Here is a 14749-nt window from a genome sequence, read left to right on the forward strand (position 1 = left end):
AAGCAGTGGAGTAGTTTTTGAGAACGCACGAATAGAAAAAAAAAAACTAAAAAATACCGTGCCTTCAATACAATCAGTGCCTTTAAATAATACATCGTAAATATGTTTTTAAAAATTATTAATAAGTTTATTACTTAGTATATTTTTATAATTGTTATGCTCACGATCACTAGTTTGGTATCATACCTACAGACTAACTATTAAAATTGTGAAGTAATGGTTTATTTCTATCTTTAGGCTGACTTAAAATATGACAACGGGGGATATAGAGCAATTGGAAAGTTTGAAAATATTTAATGTAGTGCTATTACGCAGGAAGAAAACTGGATAAGTTCATACTGACAGGAGGCGAACTGTTTTCATTGCTCTGAATGGGAAGTTTGTTTAAGTTACATACGCATGTGTCACTGCATTCTGTCACTTTAATGGCACGTCGCCGATATACATGAGCGCCGATGACGACTTACCATCAAATAACTATACTTGAGACCTTAGAGCTGATATCTCAAGGTGGGTGGCCTATTTACATCGTAGATATCTATGGGCTCCAGCCACTTAACACCAGGTGGGCTGTGAGCTCGTCCACCCAAAAAAAAAGTAAGATGTACGCTCTTCTTAGCGAAAATAAAAAAGGACATACGTTGCTGTTTTGAGAAAATAAAAATGTTAAATTGTGATCGATACACACATAAAACAGATCAAGAGACTGTTCATTGCAAAAATATAAATCACAAAGAAAGCCGTAAAATAAATTAATAATATATATTTTATTTTATTTTTATTGCATATTAATCCAAATGGAACAAAAACCGATAAGAATTTTGTGTTTAATTATTTTCCACACACAAAAACAAATTAGATTCCCGATTCCCTGGCATCTCTCCCACACGAAACTAACAAAACAGCCAATTTGCAGGCATCGAAAAAACCTGAACGTCAAAATGTGACGTAAAACGGAACGTCGGATAATAGAGCGTAAAGGAACGCACCGCGGCAATGGCGGCCGTTGTATCGATCGAGCTCCGCAGTCGGCGGCCTCACGTCGCCCGGGTCACGCGCGTCTCCGCACCACAACCGCCGCTAACCTACAACGCTCGCTGACAACGAAACGACTCTATGTAAGTACTATACACACATCTATGTACACCATACAATTTTTAGATTAATTTGTTTATTAATTTATGTGTGTATTGTGACACTTTGTGGGTTTCAAGTAATTAGATTAAGCGTTGTGTATAAAAGAGTGCGCTAATGAATATGAGTCATGTAGACTTTTACAATAGTTCATTCGTGTTTATTTCTTATATTAATTTTTCAGCTGTATTATAAAAATTTTTAATCAGCTGTTTTTTTGATATTTTTTAATCAAAGTCACTATTCATTTTTGTCTGCTATTTCCAAAATGTAAATTTTTTATAACTTTTTGTATTAAAAATTTAAATTAGGCCAGATTTTTTGACAGTATTATTGTAGTAAATACAAAACCGAAACACTTTTTAAGTTTTCACGTTAATCTCTATTAATATATAATATAATATATAGAGTGCTCTATCCTATTTATTTGAAAGGTTTCATCGGTTGTTTTTCAAGTTACAAAGTTACATAACATTACAGTTAAATAACGACTCTATATAGTGAAGTGTGAATTGGATGTACAGCACACTAATATGCATACATATTTATATACTTTACATTACTTTGCATATAATGTTAACGGCGACTCTCCGGTTGCAATGTAGATTTGATATCAGGTATTTGGCTCTTGATTGAAAACATTGTGTGGACCGTCCTTTCGATTGTATGTATGATTTGGGTTGGCACCAGCATGCTTACTTCTACGGCGATCCTGCGAACAAGGAGGTAGGATCCGATATTGCAGCGCAGTTGAGACCCCGATCTAACATTTTATATATACGGATCCCGGTAGCCGCTTACCATCTGGTGGGCCAGCAGCTTTTCTACTCATCTATAGCACCAACATTACGTTCTCAGAAAATGGAGGCTGAAGTTTATAGCACTCTAATGTCCAGATTTTATTGATAGAGCAATCATGCTGCGTGCAGAACGTGGTAAAAATGAAATTTTGCTTTTAATTAGTAGTGGTAAAGCTCTCTGCCACGAAACAGTCATATGCTCGATTCGGAGATGAGATACTCGTAATTATGAAGGTATTGAGATGACTTTAACGTTGAGGTCTCAATATGGTCTCTGTCGTTGACACTGTAGTGTATACACTTGGTGATCGCTGTCTGCTGGTCGTGGGTCATACCCAATCCTGTAGACCGAATGGTAAACAATCGACGTCACCCAAAACACGTCATTACGGATCCTCCCGATCCATTAACGGTGCTTTTAGGTACCTCAAGCACTAGTCACCGTCCTCGCCGAACCTGTAGCTTGCGACGAAGGGCTTGACGAGTGAACTAACCCATAGACACAGCCCACTGAGTTTCTCGCCGTATCTTCTCAGTGGGTCGCGTTTCCGAACCGGTGGTAGATTCTGCGACGCACTGCTCTTGCTAGGACCAGTGTTAGCAACACTCCGGTTTGAGTCCCGTGAGCTCACTTATACGTTAGGGTGAAGCTGAAATAGCCTCTTAAGGCCATCAGCATAGGTAAGAATTAAAAAAAAAATTGTCTGTATGAGATGGTCCGTGAGTTGATCTGTGTGAACTGTCTGTACCAGTGCGGTTCAGCTCCACTCCGGGCGACGGAACTGTCCAAATGTATTGCAGACCCGGTTCGTAGCCATAATTGCTCTACAACAGTCGAAATTTTGAATTACTCAAGGCTGAGTCTCGAAGTCTTTGTAAGCGAGTATGAAAATGCAGTATACTTTGTTTGCAAAGATATTTTCTTCTTCTTACGTTCATACTCATTATGGATCTCTATATGCTGTAGAGATCGGAAAATACAAAGTAAGATACTTTGAATCTTTTTTATAAGCATCTACGCTATTATTTCTATAGCCCTGCGATAAACAAAGTTCGAATTCTTCTAAAAAAATTTATTTAAAAAAAACAAATTGAGCTTATTTTCATCAGAAGTGCACAGATTATGTAAGTACCTCTGCTGAAGTTAAGATCAGTGCGTATTTCAAATTATTACGTTATTTTATTTTCGCGTTTCAGTCTGCGTGCTTAGACAAGGAGTGCGTGTCAAGACAAAACAGGACTTGCTCTTTAGGGAACATAAAGTTGCATGTGCTTTGTCAATAATTGTAGTGACATCAACCTATACTTACATATACATACTCTTTGTTTATTGTTAAAAATTTTGTTATTTTTTAAAGTCTGTGGTCAAATTGAGAATAGAATAATATTTTTTCTCTTTAATATTATTTGTCTATAGTTTAGTTTTGGCGAAATCTGTGATTATAGAAAAGTATAATGATAGTCTTTGAGAACGCTCCATAATAATGTTCAAACTTATAATTTAAATTAAATATAGTCGAATTTCGACGACTAGGGGACAGCTAGTATAATTACATTAATTCGTAACTATTTTGAAACAAGAGTCATTTTGCCTTGCATTTCGGATGGTTATTTTATTAATTTAATATCACTAGGTGTAAAGTACATGTATACATTAGTTATAAACAAAGTCTTTAAACATAGAAAGTGCCTATAGATATATTATGTGAGCTGCTGGCATCAGGTGTGGCACGTTTTCTCAATAAGAGCCAGTTATTTGAGAGCATCGTGTTAGGACTGTAATTGCTGAGAAAAGTTGGAGCTGACGTCCGTTGGCGACGGTAACCACTTACCATCAAGTGGGCCATCTGTCAGCAAGGACAAATAAAAAAAAGCTGCCGCATTTGAACGTCCACAGTGTCCCAGTGCCCGACCATTTGAAGCGTCCGTTGTACTAAGGGATAGCCTTTTTAGGTCCCTTGCGCTCTTGTTGTGTAGAGTTATGCAATGGCACTACGCAGTCTGAGTACATATGCGATCCATATGTACATATGTACATGTGTGTGTATATACCACCTACTTATTTATATTGCGAAACAGTACTTCTTCCCAATTTAGAAGAAGGGACAGCTTTTATACAATTCGAGTGAGTGAATGTATATAGGATCTGGACGCTGAACATAGCCCTGGGTGGCCCTGGGTGGGTCGTTCCAACAGAGAGCATATATTACAACATATATTATTATTATTTTTCTTACCTAAGCTGGTAGCCTTGAGAGGCTTGCCAGCGTAACCAAGCGAGTAGGTGAGCTCACGGGGCTCTAACCTGAGGACGTTGCTAACACTAGCCCTAGCTAGAGCAGTGCTTCGCAGAATCAACCGTTGGATCCAAAACGCGACCGACTGAGAAGATCTGCCGAGAAACTCAGTAGGTTGTCTCTGTGGGTTAATTTACTCGCCGAGCCCTTTGTCGCTAGCGACGGGTTCACCCAGAACGATGACCGGTGCTTTAGGTACCCAAAAGCACCATTAGTGGATCGGGAGGATCTGAAATGACGTGTTTTGGGCGTCGTCGACTGCTTTCCATTCGGTCTGCAGGATCGGGACTGTAGTTACCGGCGGCCACGATGCGAGGGCATGGGCTCGTGTCGTGCCGCTTTTACGAAATGGGCTATGTTAACGTACTAACTTAAGCTTAAATACTTGTTTTTGAAAGGTGAACCCCGTTGATACCCCAGGCGAAGCACACCTCCCTGCCTGTCCCGGCATCACGCGGTTCCGTTCACCCGTGCTTCATCTGATTCAGTTACATTACGTGCGTTAGCATTCATAAATTATACGACAATTTAAACCGTTGCAATAAGGTTCGACATAAGGTATTTTTAAATAATACAGACTAACTTATTTCAAACATATTGCTAGAATATTTTAATTAAAGTAAAAGAAATATTTGAGAGACTGAAAAATAGGAGAGACTAGTTTTATGAAGAGAATTAAAGAAAAAGAATTCAATTTAATTTAAATTAGAAGGTTGCGGTCGCGGCACTAAATTAAACTTGAGTTAAGCTGAGTCCGCTCGTCTACTGAAGCAGGGACGGACTCGGGTGTCTCAGGGGGTTCATATTTTTGTTTTAATTTCAGTAGGCATATACATATATAGTTTTGTATATTAAATGAGGCTTTCTTCTGAAAGTACACATGGTGAGGTCCCACGCCCTTCCACGTCAGTGCTTTTAGAAGAGATTTAATTCTTTGAGGCCACTGAAGCCTTGTTTGGGTCAGGCTATTTAACCGCCGCCCGAGATTCGGCGTTGACGGTTTCACGGTGGAAAGGTCGAACTCCAACCCAACCCTCCTCTTTTCTCATCCGGGCTTGAGACCGGCATCGGCAGAGTTAACAGCCCAACAGCCCACACAGCCGAGGACAGGCAGGAATGGCGCAGGATAATGCAGGAGAAATTTGTTAGAGGAGGCCACGACCCTAAGCACTGAGGATTATGGACGCAAGGAGGAGGATATAGTTTAGACCTAGAACAGTATCACTTCATTTCTTCCTTGTCATCATTTCCCCTGATTAACGTAAAGGAGATTGAGATAAGAAATTCGATAGAGAACGGTCAGTGTTCTTTGAGTATCTGTAGGGCAGACTTCGTGCAAGACAATAAACAATCCCATCTTATGTCTCGAAATGTGTGACAGATTTTGTGTTATAACTTTTATGAGCTTGTGAGTTCGGATAACTACTTAGTATTAGGTGGATTGTGAGTTGTCTGCTCATCTATCAAAGCCACTAGTTTTTGACTGGGTTCCCTAAGTGCCTATTTAAGCTCCGAGACTCCACAACCTGAATGAGACCATGGGATCGAGAGTTGGAATAACCATTATGTCCATAGCAGCTGATGTACCCTGGTTTTAAAAATTATTTCATGGTCTCATTGTTTGTTTTTCTGAAATTCAAAAAGCCTGTATTTTCGTTTTGAGCTGTAATATCGAGTTAGTCTAATTAATGTCAGCAAATAGTTTCTTTTATAAGTATTTAACAAGGAGCAATATATTATGACAGCTACAAAGGACTGTAAGGTCAATTTATAATGTAGCACTGTGACCAGAAACTTGTTGATGCATCTTTGATTATGGATGCGTGTTTACATATGAACACAGAGTAATCAATGGTATATTCGATTTAGTTGCTAGTTTGTAGCCTTGACTACTGTCCCATGTGCTTCAGGTTTGGTTCCCTGTCAAATAAAAATTCAAAATTAATTACTGTGTGTTATTTATGTTGAAAAATTCTATAACATCGTACATGTGTATATCATGTTTTAGTTAAAAAACTGTAGTTTGATCTTGCTTGCTTAAAAATCTTTTAAACTTAACGCCGCATAAATATAACTTAGGCTTGGTAACATTTTTGTGACAACTTAAGTAAATCTACGAAACAATTCGTCATTTCAAACATGCAAAAGGTAGCCAGCAGCTATAGTCCTGAGCCCACGCGGCCTCAACGCACCCATTCTTGTCTCCATAAATATCTTGATAAAGTATTTAAAGCGTGCACTGCAGCCCGAGGCATTGTTTCTCGTTCAATGGATCCCACATTAAGCCAAACGTCAAATGTCAAGAGGTTATCTGTCAAGCTTTTATTAGTAAGTCAATTATAGTCCGTGAGCAGGTGTTCGTAGGGGAGATAATGATGGAAACTAATTTGTTCTTATAGGATTAAGGATATTAGAGATTGATTATTTATTTATTGAGTTATATGAGTGATTTCCACATTACTTTTCTGAATTAGTTGGAAAACGTGAAATGTTTAAAGTTTCATTTTGAACCCCAATACAATTCCAGAATACTTCCCAGTTTCGAGGCTAGATGTTTCGTTGTATTAACTTTTAATTTTATGAAAGTACTTCAAGCGCTTGTCAGTTTTTCAAATGAGAAATAGGTACTGTTGTGGTTAATAAGATTTTGAGGAATTTCTGAAAATTTCCTTAGAACGATTCACTAGAATATTTATTTTTCTTATTTTACTAGAAGACAAGTGATCTGATTGTGTAAAGTAAGTATTCCAGAATACATGCCTGCAGTAAACTGAGCCTTTATTGATGTGTTATGTTGATTGATTGTTCTAAAGTAAAGCAAATGTTAACAATTTGTAGGCATGTCGCTGATGTGGGACGACTGAGTGAGTCGATATCGCAGGTTCTTCGCAGTTTACTTTGGACCGAATTCTAAAAATCACCAGAACCTTCAAGCAAATAGGTTACCGTTCACTTTTCGTACGTTCGCATTATTGTGACTTAGAAAAACTAACCGGACTGGGCTGGGACAGACATAGTACAGTACGCGTCTAGTAGTGACTACAGACCGCTGACTGTGTTAGCAGATCCAACAAATATGTGTTATTACATCTACTAAAATATTGTAAAGTCCAAAAAAGTTCGAAGTCACGTCCTTAAGAGCTGGAGTCACGTAATGTTTTCATGAAGCCGGCGCGGTACGGGGCGTTTTTATCCGGGACATATTTACGTGTATTACCCGAAGTATTTCGGGAGTAGCGCGTTTATCTAGATCGAGAGGGAAGTGTCGGTGTTTCCCATCTCCGGCGGATTACCCCACGCCGCACCAACTGCTCCACAATATGCTGCCCTGGTACTTACTGTACGTCGATATTTGACATTATAGCGTCTCTGTCTGTTTGTTTATGAAATCTGAATTAATTTCAATACAAGCGGTGTTTGCTTGTAACACTACTCTGTGGCTATCGCTAAATGCAAGAAAACATCGATTTCTTAAAAGTAATCACGCGCCACCACCGGTGTTTAGTTTTTATTGATTAAAATACAAACATCGATTTTTTTTATTGCCTTTGTAGGCAGTCGAGCATACGGCCCACCTGATGGTGAGTGGTTACCGTCGCCCATGGACTTCAGCAATGCCAGGGGCAGAGCCAAGCCGCTGTCTACCCCTGCGGACACCCAGAGAGAGCTTTTCACAAAATAAAATACCGAAAGTTAAAAATGAAAATTATTCAAATAGATTATAAAGCTTAAGTAATAACGCCTGCTACAAGATCCGTGGAAACAGTAACAGAGAAAATGTTTATGAAATTGTTTACTTAATTCATTAATAAAACGAGTGCAGCCGAAAGTGGAGAGTAAATAAAGCGTTACAAGTATTGGAGTTAGAATTATATGCAGAAACATTCGAACAAGTAAGATTAACTTTATTTGAATGGATTAGGGTATATTTTTATAAAATCGTTATTAAATCGAAGCTACACCCTCTAGATAGCAAATATTGGAATGTAATATAATTAAATGTCAATAATAATTGCAACCCGCGGGGCACGTCGGTTCGTCGGCTCCATGATACGTGCGACTCTACATCTACATATTATTATATTGACTAGCTAACCGGGCAGACTTCGTAGTACCTCAATCGATAAACAAAAGACCTAAACTTTTGTATAAAATAAACTCAAAACAAACCAAAAGAATCCGTCCGACGGGGGACACATGAAAGGAAAAACAAAATTATTATTATTATTTCCTTCCGAGCATTTTCATATTTATCTACCTTTTAAACCTTCTGTGGACTTCCACAAATAATTCAAGGCCAAAATTAGCTAAATCGGTCCAGCCGTTCTCGAGCTTTAGCGAGACTAACGAACAGCAATTCATTTATATATATGTATATAGATTATATAATATATAGATTGAATATCTATTGAACATAATATGAACGCATACGAAACATACGGTCATTCTCACAACTAATATATTTTAAATATACAGAACGCATATTATATTATACATGCACAATACAACACACAATATACATACAATATATGTATTATAAATATACTTTTATACTGTAATATAGATGAAAAATATATAATTAAAAAAATGTGATTAATAAATTATGTAACCCTGTTTTATAGGGGGTTCATATTAATGTATTTTGCACGCACCTACCCTTTCAGCTCTTTACAAGAAAGTCTCGCCAACAGTACCAACCATACGCTGGGTCTGCAATGCTTGTTTGTAAGTAGGTAAAGGAACAATCAAGTAAAATCATTACAATAACTTATTAGAAATACCCCCCCGTATAATAGGCCCTGCTTGTGACATGCAGCGCACGTACAGTTGCGTGTGCCCTAGATACGTCCTTACGGATCCATCAGGTCCAATAGTCCTTGCATTAGACACCTTGAGCTCTAACACTAGGTGTATGGACCCTGGTGACCGTACTCGTTGAATTCTGCAAAGAGTTCGACGTGCAACCTAACCTAAACATCAGCCCGCTGAGTTTCTCGCTGGATCTTCTCTGTAGGTCGTGATTCCGATCCGGTAGTAGATTCATTCGCGAAGCAGTTGCACTTGAGTCGTTAGGTCTCCTTTAGAGGCGCTCGGGTAGCTTTTAGAAAATCCCACCCCTCCTGGGGTGCCTTTGCTCGCCCACCTGCCCTGGTAAAACTGGACAGGTCTCCGGGCCACCAGTAACTTCTCAAACATAAAAAAGAACAGTTGCGGTTGAGTTCAAATGTTCATTTTATCCCTTTTCTTGGACCTATGTCAATGTGTTTGCTTTTTACCGAGAGGGGTGGAAGTAAAACCTATTATATAATAACAATTGTAAGCTTAATATCAACATATATATAACACGGCGCAATCGCGACAACTGTTGAAGTGCGCAGTCAGTACAGCCAGTACAATCGTTTTTAAACGGTTTTTTTACTAATCAGGTTACGTTTACGTTTAAGTTACGGCTACGTACATTAGGTTTACGAGTCACAAGGGCGCGAGTTCAAGTTGCATTTGATTATAGGCTGTCGTATCCTTAAAACCAAAATGAATGTTTGCTTGGTAGCCGGGGCGGAGGAGTTAGAGAGAAAGGAGTCCAGTCAGTAGCCTGTAGATACATACATCAATGCCTACCATTTACTTAAACGGTAAGCACGTAGGTAGTTGTTTATTGGCTGCACAAGATTCGTGTTTCATTTACATATCTAGAAGTTAAGTTGAAATTGTGTGCAGGTGTAATCGAGATTTTTTTTGACAAAAAAGCTTTCTTCTCAGTACCGTCTGCGTGCGTTAGGTGGCGTGGGAGTCGCTTAAATAAGTGAAATGCGTAAGCGGGAACTCACTAGTGAAATACATATCTGGCGGCCTCATTAGGCGCAGCGTGAATACACACTCTCAAAGTGCCTCGATACGATACGTCTCCTTTGACGCGTGCACGTCACGGAGCCCTCTGTGAACCCACAACTTTATTCTAACTTTGTTATGGCGTCAAGTTGGGAGTCGCCATTCACACGGCGCGGGATGAGTTCGAGACTCTCTTTACAAACACTCATTTACATTTACTTCTCTGTTGTTTGGAACGTAACGTCGTCAAACGTCAATCGTCATAAGGTAGGCAATGCCCCAGCACCCTGCCTGTTTATGCCGTGAAGCAGTAATGCGTTTCGGTTTGAAGGGTGGGGCAGCCGTTGTAGCTATACTTGAGACCTTAGAACTTATACTCAAGGTGGGTGGCGCATATACGTTGTGGATGTCTATGGACTCCAGTAACCACTTAACACCAGGTGGGCTGTGAGCTCGTCCATCCATCTAAGCAATAAATAAATAAATAAAAAATTGGTTAATTCCTTAAGTGTAAAAGTCTAGCACTGCGTGTCACTCGAACAATATTTTTGAGTATTTTTACAGAAACCAAATATTAATGATATTTTACCATTAATTGAGTTGTCACGTTTTTCCCACGACCGACCGAAGCTCGGGTGATGTGTACTTTATTACTTCGTTTCATATCGAGAATTGAATTATGTGAAAATTTCCTTTCAGCGTCTGATCCCATATAATAATATGCTTTCGATAACCCTGTTACCGGAAAGGGGGGGTGGATTTTATATAGCCAAAATGATAGAAGGCCGCTAGTGCTAGGGGTTTGAGAAGGTGCGAGTGCGTGCACCAAATCCTCGACCTCATGTCTCAAATGTCAAGTGGACTGCGAGCTGGTGTGCCCCACTTCGGCAATAAGAAATTGGCGACATTCACATTGAAGTATTATACAATAAATAAATTTAATAGTAAGTATAGTCTGGTCTATGTAAATATTGCTTATAGTCTCGTTGATATTACTCGTTGGTATTTACAGATAATGATGGACTTGTCTTGTAGTTTCATAAGCGTAAACAATATTACAGTGTCTAGACAGACTAGACAATGCCTACCAGACCACGTACTCTTACATAACAAAACAATATATTAGGATTACAAGTTGCTTACGGCGGGTAGGTACGTTGCCGGGTACCCGTTCGCAAAAATAACTATTATAGTGAGGGGCAGATCTCAGGGGTATTTTTATTCAATAAAACTATGGGTACTATAAACTAGTCACTAGTATCGAATTTCCAATTCTAATTTTTTTTTAAACACAAGCAATTTTTGATTTAAAAAGATAATTACAACAAGACGCGGGCGCACGTCCTCCTCCTCGCGTCGTTTTCCTGATTACTGAGGGTCGTGACTCCCCCACTGCATCAGTTTCTCCCGTACGATTTCCCTCCATCTTCTACGATCCTTAGCTTTGTGAAGGGCATTGTGGAAGTTGATGTCCAGAGAAGATCGTATCTGGTTCGACCATCTCGTAGGACTACGTTCTCCGGGACGTTTGCCATCTACCTTTCCTGTCACCATCAGCTGTTCAACTACTCACTGCTGCACGCTACTCACAGTCAAAACGGAAGCCCGGGACATAGATTATACACTCTGTTAAAAGACGGACATAGATACTAGGTAACTGTGTATAGCGAGCGGGCATACGGCCGCGAGAGTGGCGCCAGCGCCATGGCGTACAGGTCGGTTTGCTGTACTATGTTAAAGATATCATAAAATATTGATGCGACCTCGGTATCTTGTTTGTACGAAAGCATCCGTCGGCCAATCCGGCCACTGCTTAATCCGATCACGTGAATTATTAGTGAGGGCTCGTGTCCGATTCCCGCGCTCTGAATATATATAACGCTTTTATGATCTTCACCGAGGGGCAAACGCAAGATTTTACATTTAAGTCTCTTTTGTTAATGTCGGTTATAATGAATTAATCTAAATACAAGAGTAAACACGGGCACGTGGTCCCCCGTTGTCTGGACAGCCGCTGCTGTATCTCGAGCCTATCTCGCCGATAATTGATAGTGTTATCAGTCGACAGTTTATGTAACTTCAAACAGTTGCTTCGTGTCTACAAACACTAATTTACGTCAAATAGACATTCTCACGATATCTGGAATTACCAGCTTGAATGCTATAGAGTCTAGTTAAAAAGTTTCCCAAAACAATTTTAAAATTGCTTTATCTATTTTACGTCAATTACGCGAATTGTACGTTCCGGTGATATATTCTTTTCTTATACTACAGGTAAGTAGATGAGCTCGTGGCTCACCTGGCGTCTGGCGGTTATTGATCAGACCACTTCACTTTATGTATTTCTGTTCATACGTAAGTACGTAACAATGTCTTGTTAGGAACGTCTTCAAATTGACACTTAACGTCTCCCGTAAGTGAATTAAATAGCAACGTATCTTCTTACGGCGTTGCTAACATAATGTGCTCAGGCGTTGTACCGAAGCGCCGCGCCGAGTGTCGTGTGGGTTGCAAGCGTGTGCTAATTGAATTTACTAAATTAATCTATAATTTTTTTTAGGAAAGATTAAATGGTATTTTTACTTGATCATTAGATATACCTAATTTTATGAAATTATCATCCCTGCAGTTGACTATGCGGTGAATATATTTGCATCAATTGTAAACATTTGTAAATACAAAAGTTTCTTGAAAAGGTCTAATAGGTAAGGCGATCTGTGCGTGATTTTTGTGGTGACTCACATATATTTATTTGTTGTATATTATTTTATTATAATGGCACTACACAACAATACATAATAATATATACTTCATTTTATATCATACAGAACATTATTAACACTCCCTCTTCTTGCATCGGTTTCCTCATTACTGAGGGTCGTGGTCATGGCCTTGAAACAGTTTGTTTTTATAATGCACCGCCAACTGTTCCTATCTGCAGCTGAGTGCAGAGCATCGTGCACTTTGTTTTATTTACACTAAACAAATTTAATTCACAAGTACAATCAGGCGATAACTGCAGTACAGCGGCGATGCCAGATGGTCTGATTTCTTAGAAGGACTCGCGCCCTCCCAAAGGTCTTACTACCGCTTAGCTCGTACTCTCAAATCGGATACGGTAGTAACTATGCCCCCCCTCGTAGGCCCCTCAGGCCGACTCGCGGCGTTTGATGATGTCGAAAAAGCAGAGTTGCTGGCCGATGCATTGCAAACCCAGTGCACGCCCAGCACTCAATCTGTGGACCCTGTTCATGTAGAATTAGTAGACAGTGAGGTAGAACGCAGAGTCTCCTTGCCACCCTCGGATGCGTTACCACCCGTCACCCCGATGGAAGTTAAAGACTTGATCAAAGACCTACGTCCTCGCAAGGCTCCCGGTTCCGACGGTATATCCAACCGCGTTATTAAACTTCTACCCGTCCAACTCATCGTGATGTTGGCATCTATTTTCAATGCCGCTATGGCGAGCTGTATCTTTCCCGCGGTGTGGAAAGAAGCGGACGTTATCGGCATACATAAACCCGGTAAACCAAAAAATCATCCGACGAGCTATCGCCCGATTAGCCTCCTCATGTCTCTAGGCAAACTGTATGAGCGTCTGCTCTACAAACGCCTCAGAGACTTCGTCTCATCCAAGGGTATTCTCATCGATGAACAATTCGGATTCCGTACAAATCACTCATGCGTTCAACAGGTGCACCGCCTCACGGAGCACATTCTTGTGGGGCTTAATCGACCAAAACCGTTATACACGGGAGCTCTCTTCTTCGACGTCGCAAAAGCGTTCGACAAAGTCTGGCACAACGGTTTGATTTTCAAACTATTCAACATGGGTGTGCCGGATAGTCTCGTGCTCATCATACGGGACTTCTTGTCGAACCGCTCTTTTCGATATCGAGTCGAGGGAACCCGCTCCTCCCCACGACCTCTCAAAGCTGGAGTCCCGCAAGGCTCTGTCCTTTCACCCCTCCTATTTAGCTTATTCGTTAACGATATTCCCCGGTCGCCGCCGACCCATTTAGCTTTATTCGCCGACGACACGACTGTTTACTATTCCAGTAGAAACAAGTCCCTAATCGCGAAGAAGCTTCAGAGCGCAGCCCTAGCCCTAGGACAGTGGTTCCGAAAATGGCGCATAGACATCAACCCAGCGAAAAGTACTGCGGTGCTATTTCAGAGGGGAAGCTCCACACGGATTTCCTCCCGTATTAGGAGGAGGAATCTCACACCCCCGATTACTCTCTTTAGTCAATCCATACCCTGGGCCAGGAAGGTCAAGTACCTGGGCGTTACCCTGGATGAATCGATGACATTCCGCCCGCATATAAAATCAGTCCGTGACCGTGCCGCGTTTATTCTCGGTAGACTCTACCCCATGATCTGTAAGCGGAGTAAAATGTCCCTTCGGAACAAGGTGACACTTTACAAAACTTGCATAAGGCCCGTCATGACTTACGCGAGTGTGGTGTTCGCTCATGCGGCCCGCACACACATAGACACCCTTCAATCTCTACAATCCCGCTTTTGCAGGTTAGCCGTCGGAGCTCCGTGGTTCGTGAGGAACGTTGACCTACACGACGACCTGGGCCTCGAATCAATTCGGAAATACATGAAGTCAGCGTCGGAACGGTACTTCGATAAGGCTATGCGTCATGATAATCGCCTTATCGTAGCCGCCGCTGACTACTC

At 40.5% G+C, this 14749-nt stretch overlaps 1 protein-coding gene across 2 annotated transcripts in view; it reads left to right on the forward strand.

The window, feature by feature from the left end:
• Positions 1-999: 999 nt before the first annotated feature.
• Positions 1000-14749, forward strand: part of LOC101745011 (complexin) — a 271044-nt gene continuing 257294 nt past the window's right edge. The window contains exon 1 of one of the 2 annotated variants that reach the window (XM_004932949.5): positions 1000-1118. The gene's annotated coding sequence lies outside the window, so the exon portion shown is untranslated. Of the gene's footprint in view, positions 1119-12131; positions 12335-14749 lie in introns of those variants that run through there. The other variant, XM_062676271.1, reaches the window with a different exon arrangement.

Source organism: Bombyx mori, chromosome 26 (genome assembly GCF_030269925.1).
Source record: "Bombyx mori chromosome 26, ASM3026992v2".
In the NCBI taxonomy this organism is placed as follows: domain Eukaryota; kingdom Metazoa; phylum Arthropoda; class Insecta; order Lepidoptera; family Bombycidae; genus Bombyx; species Bombyx mori.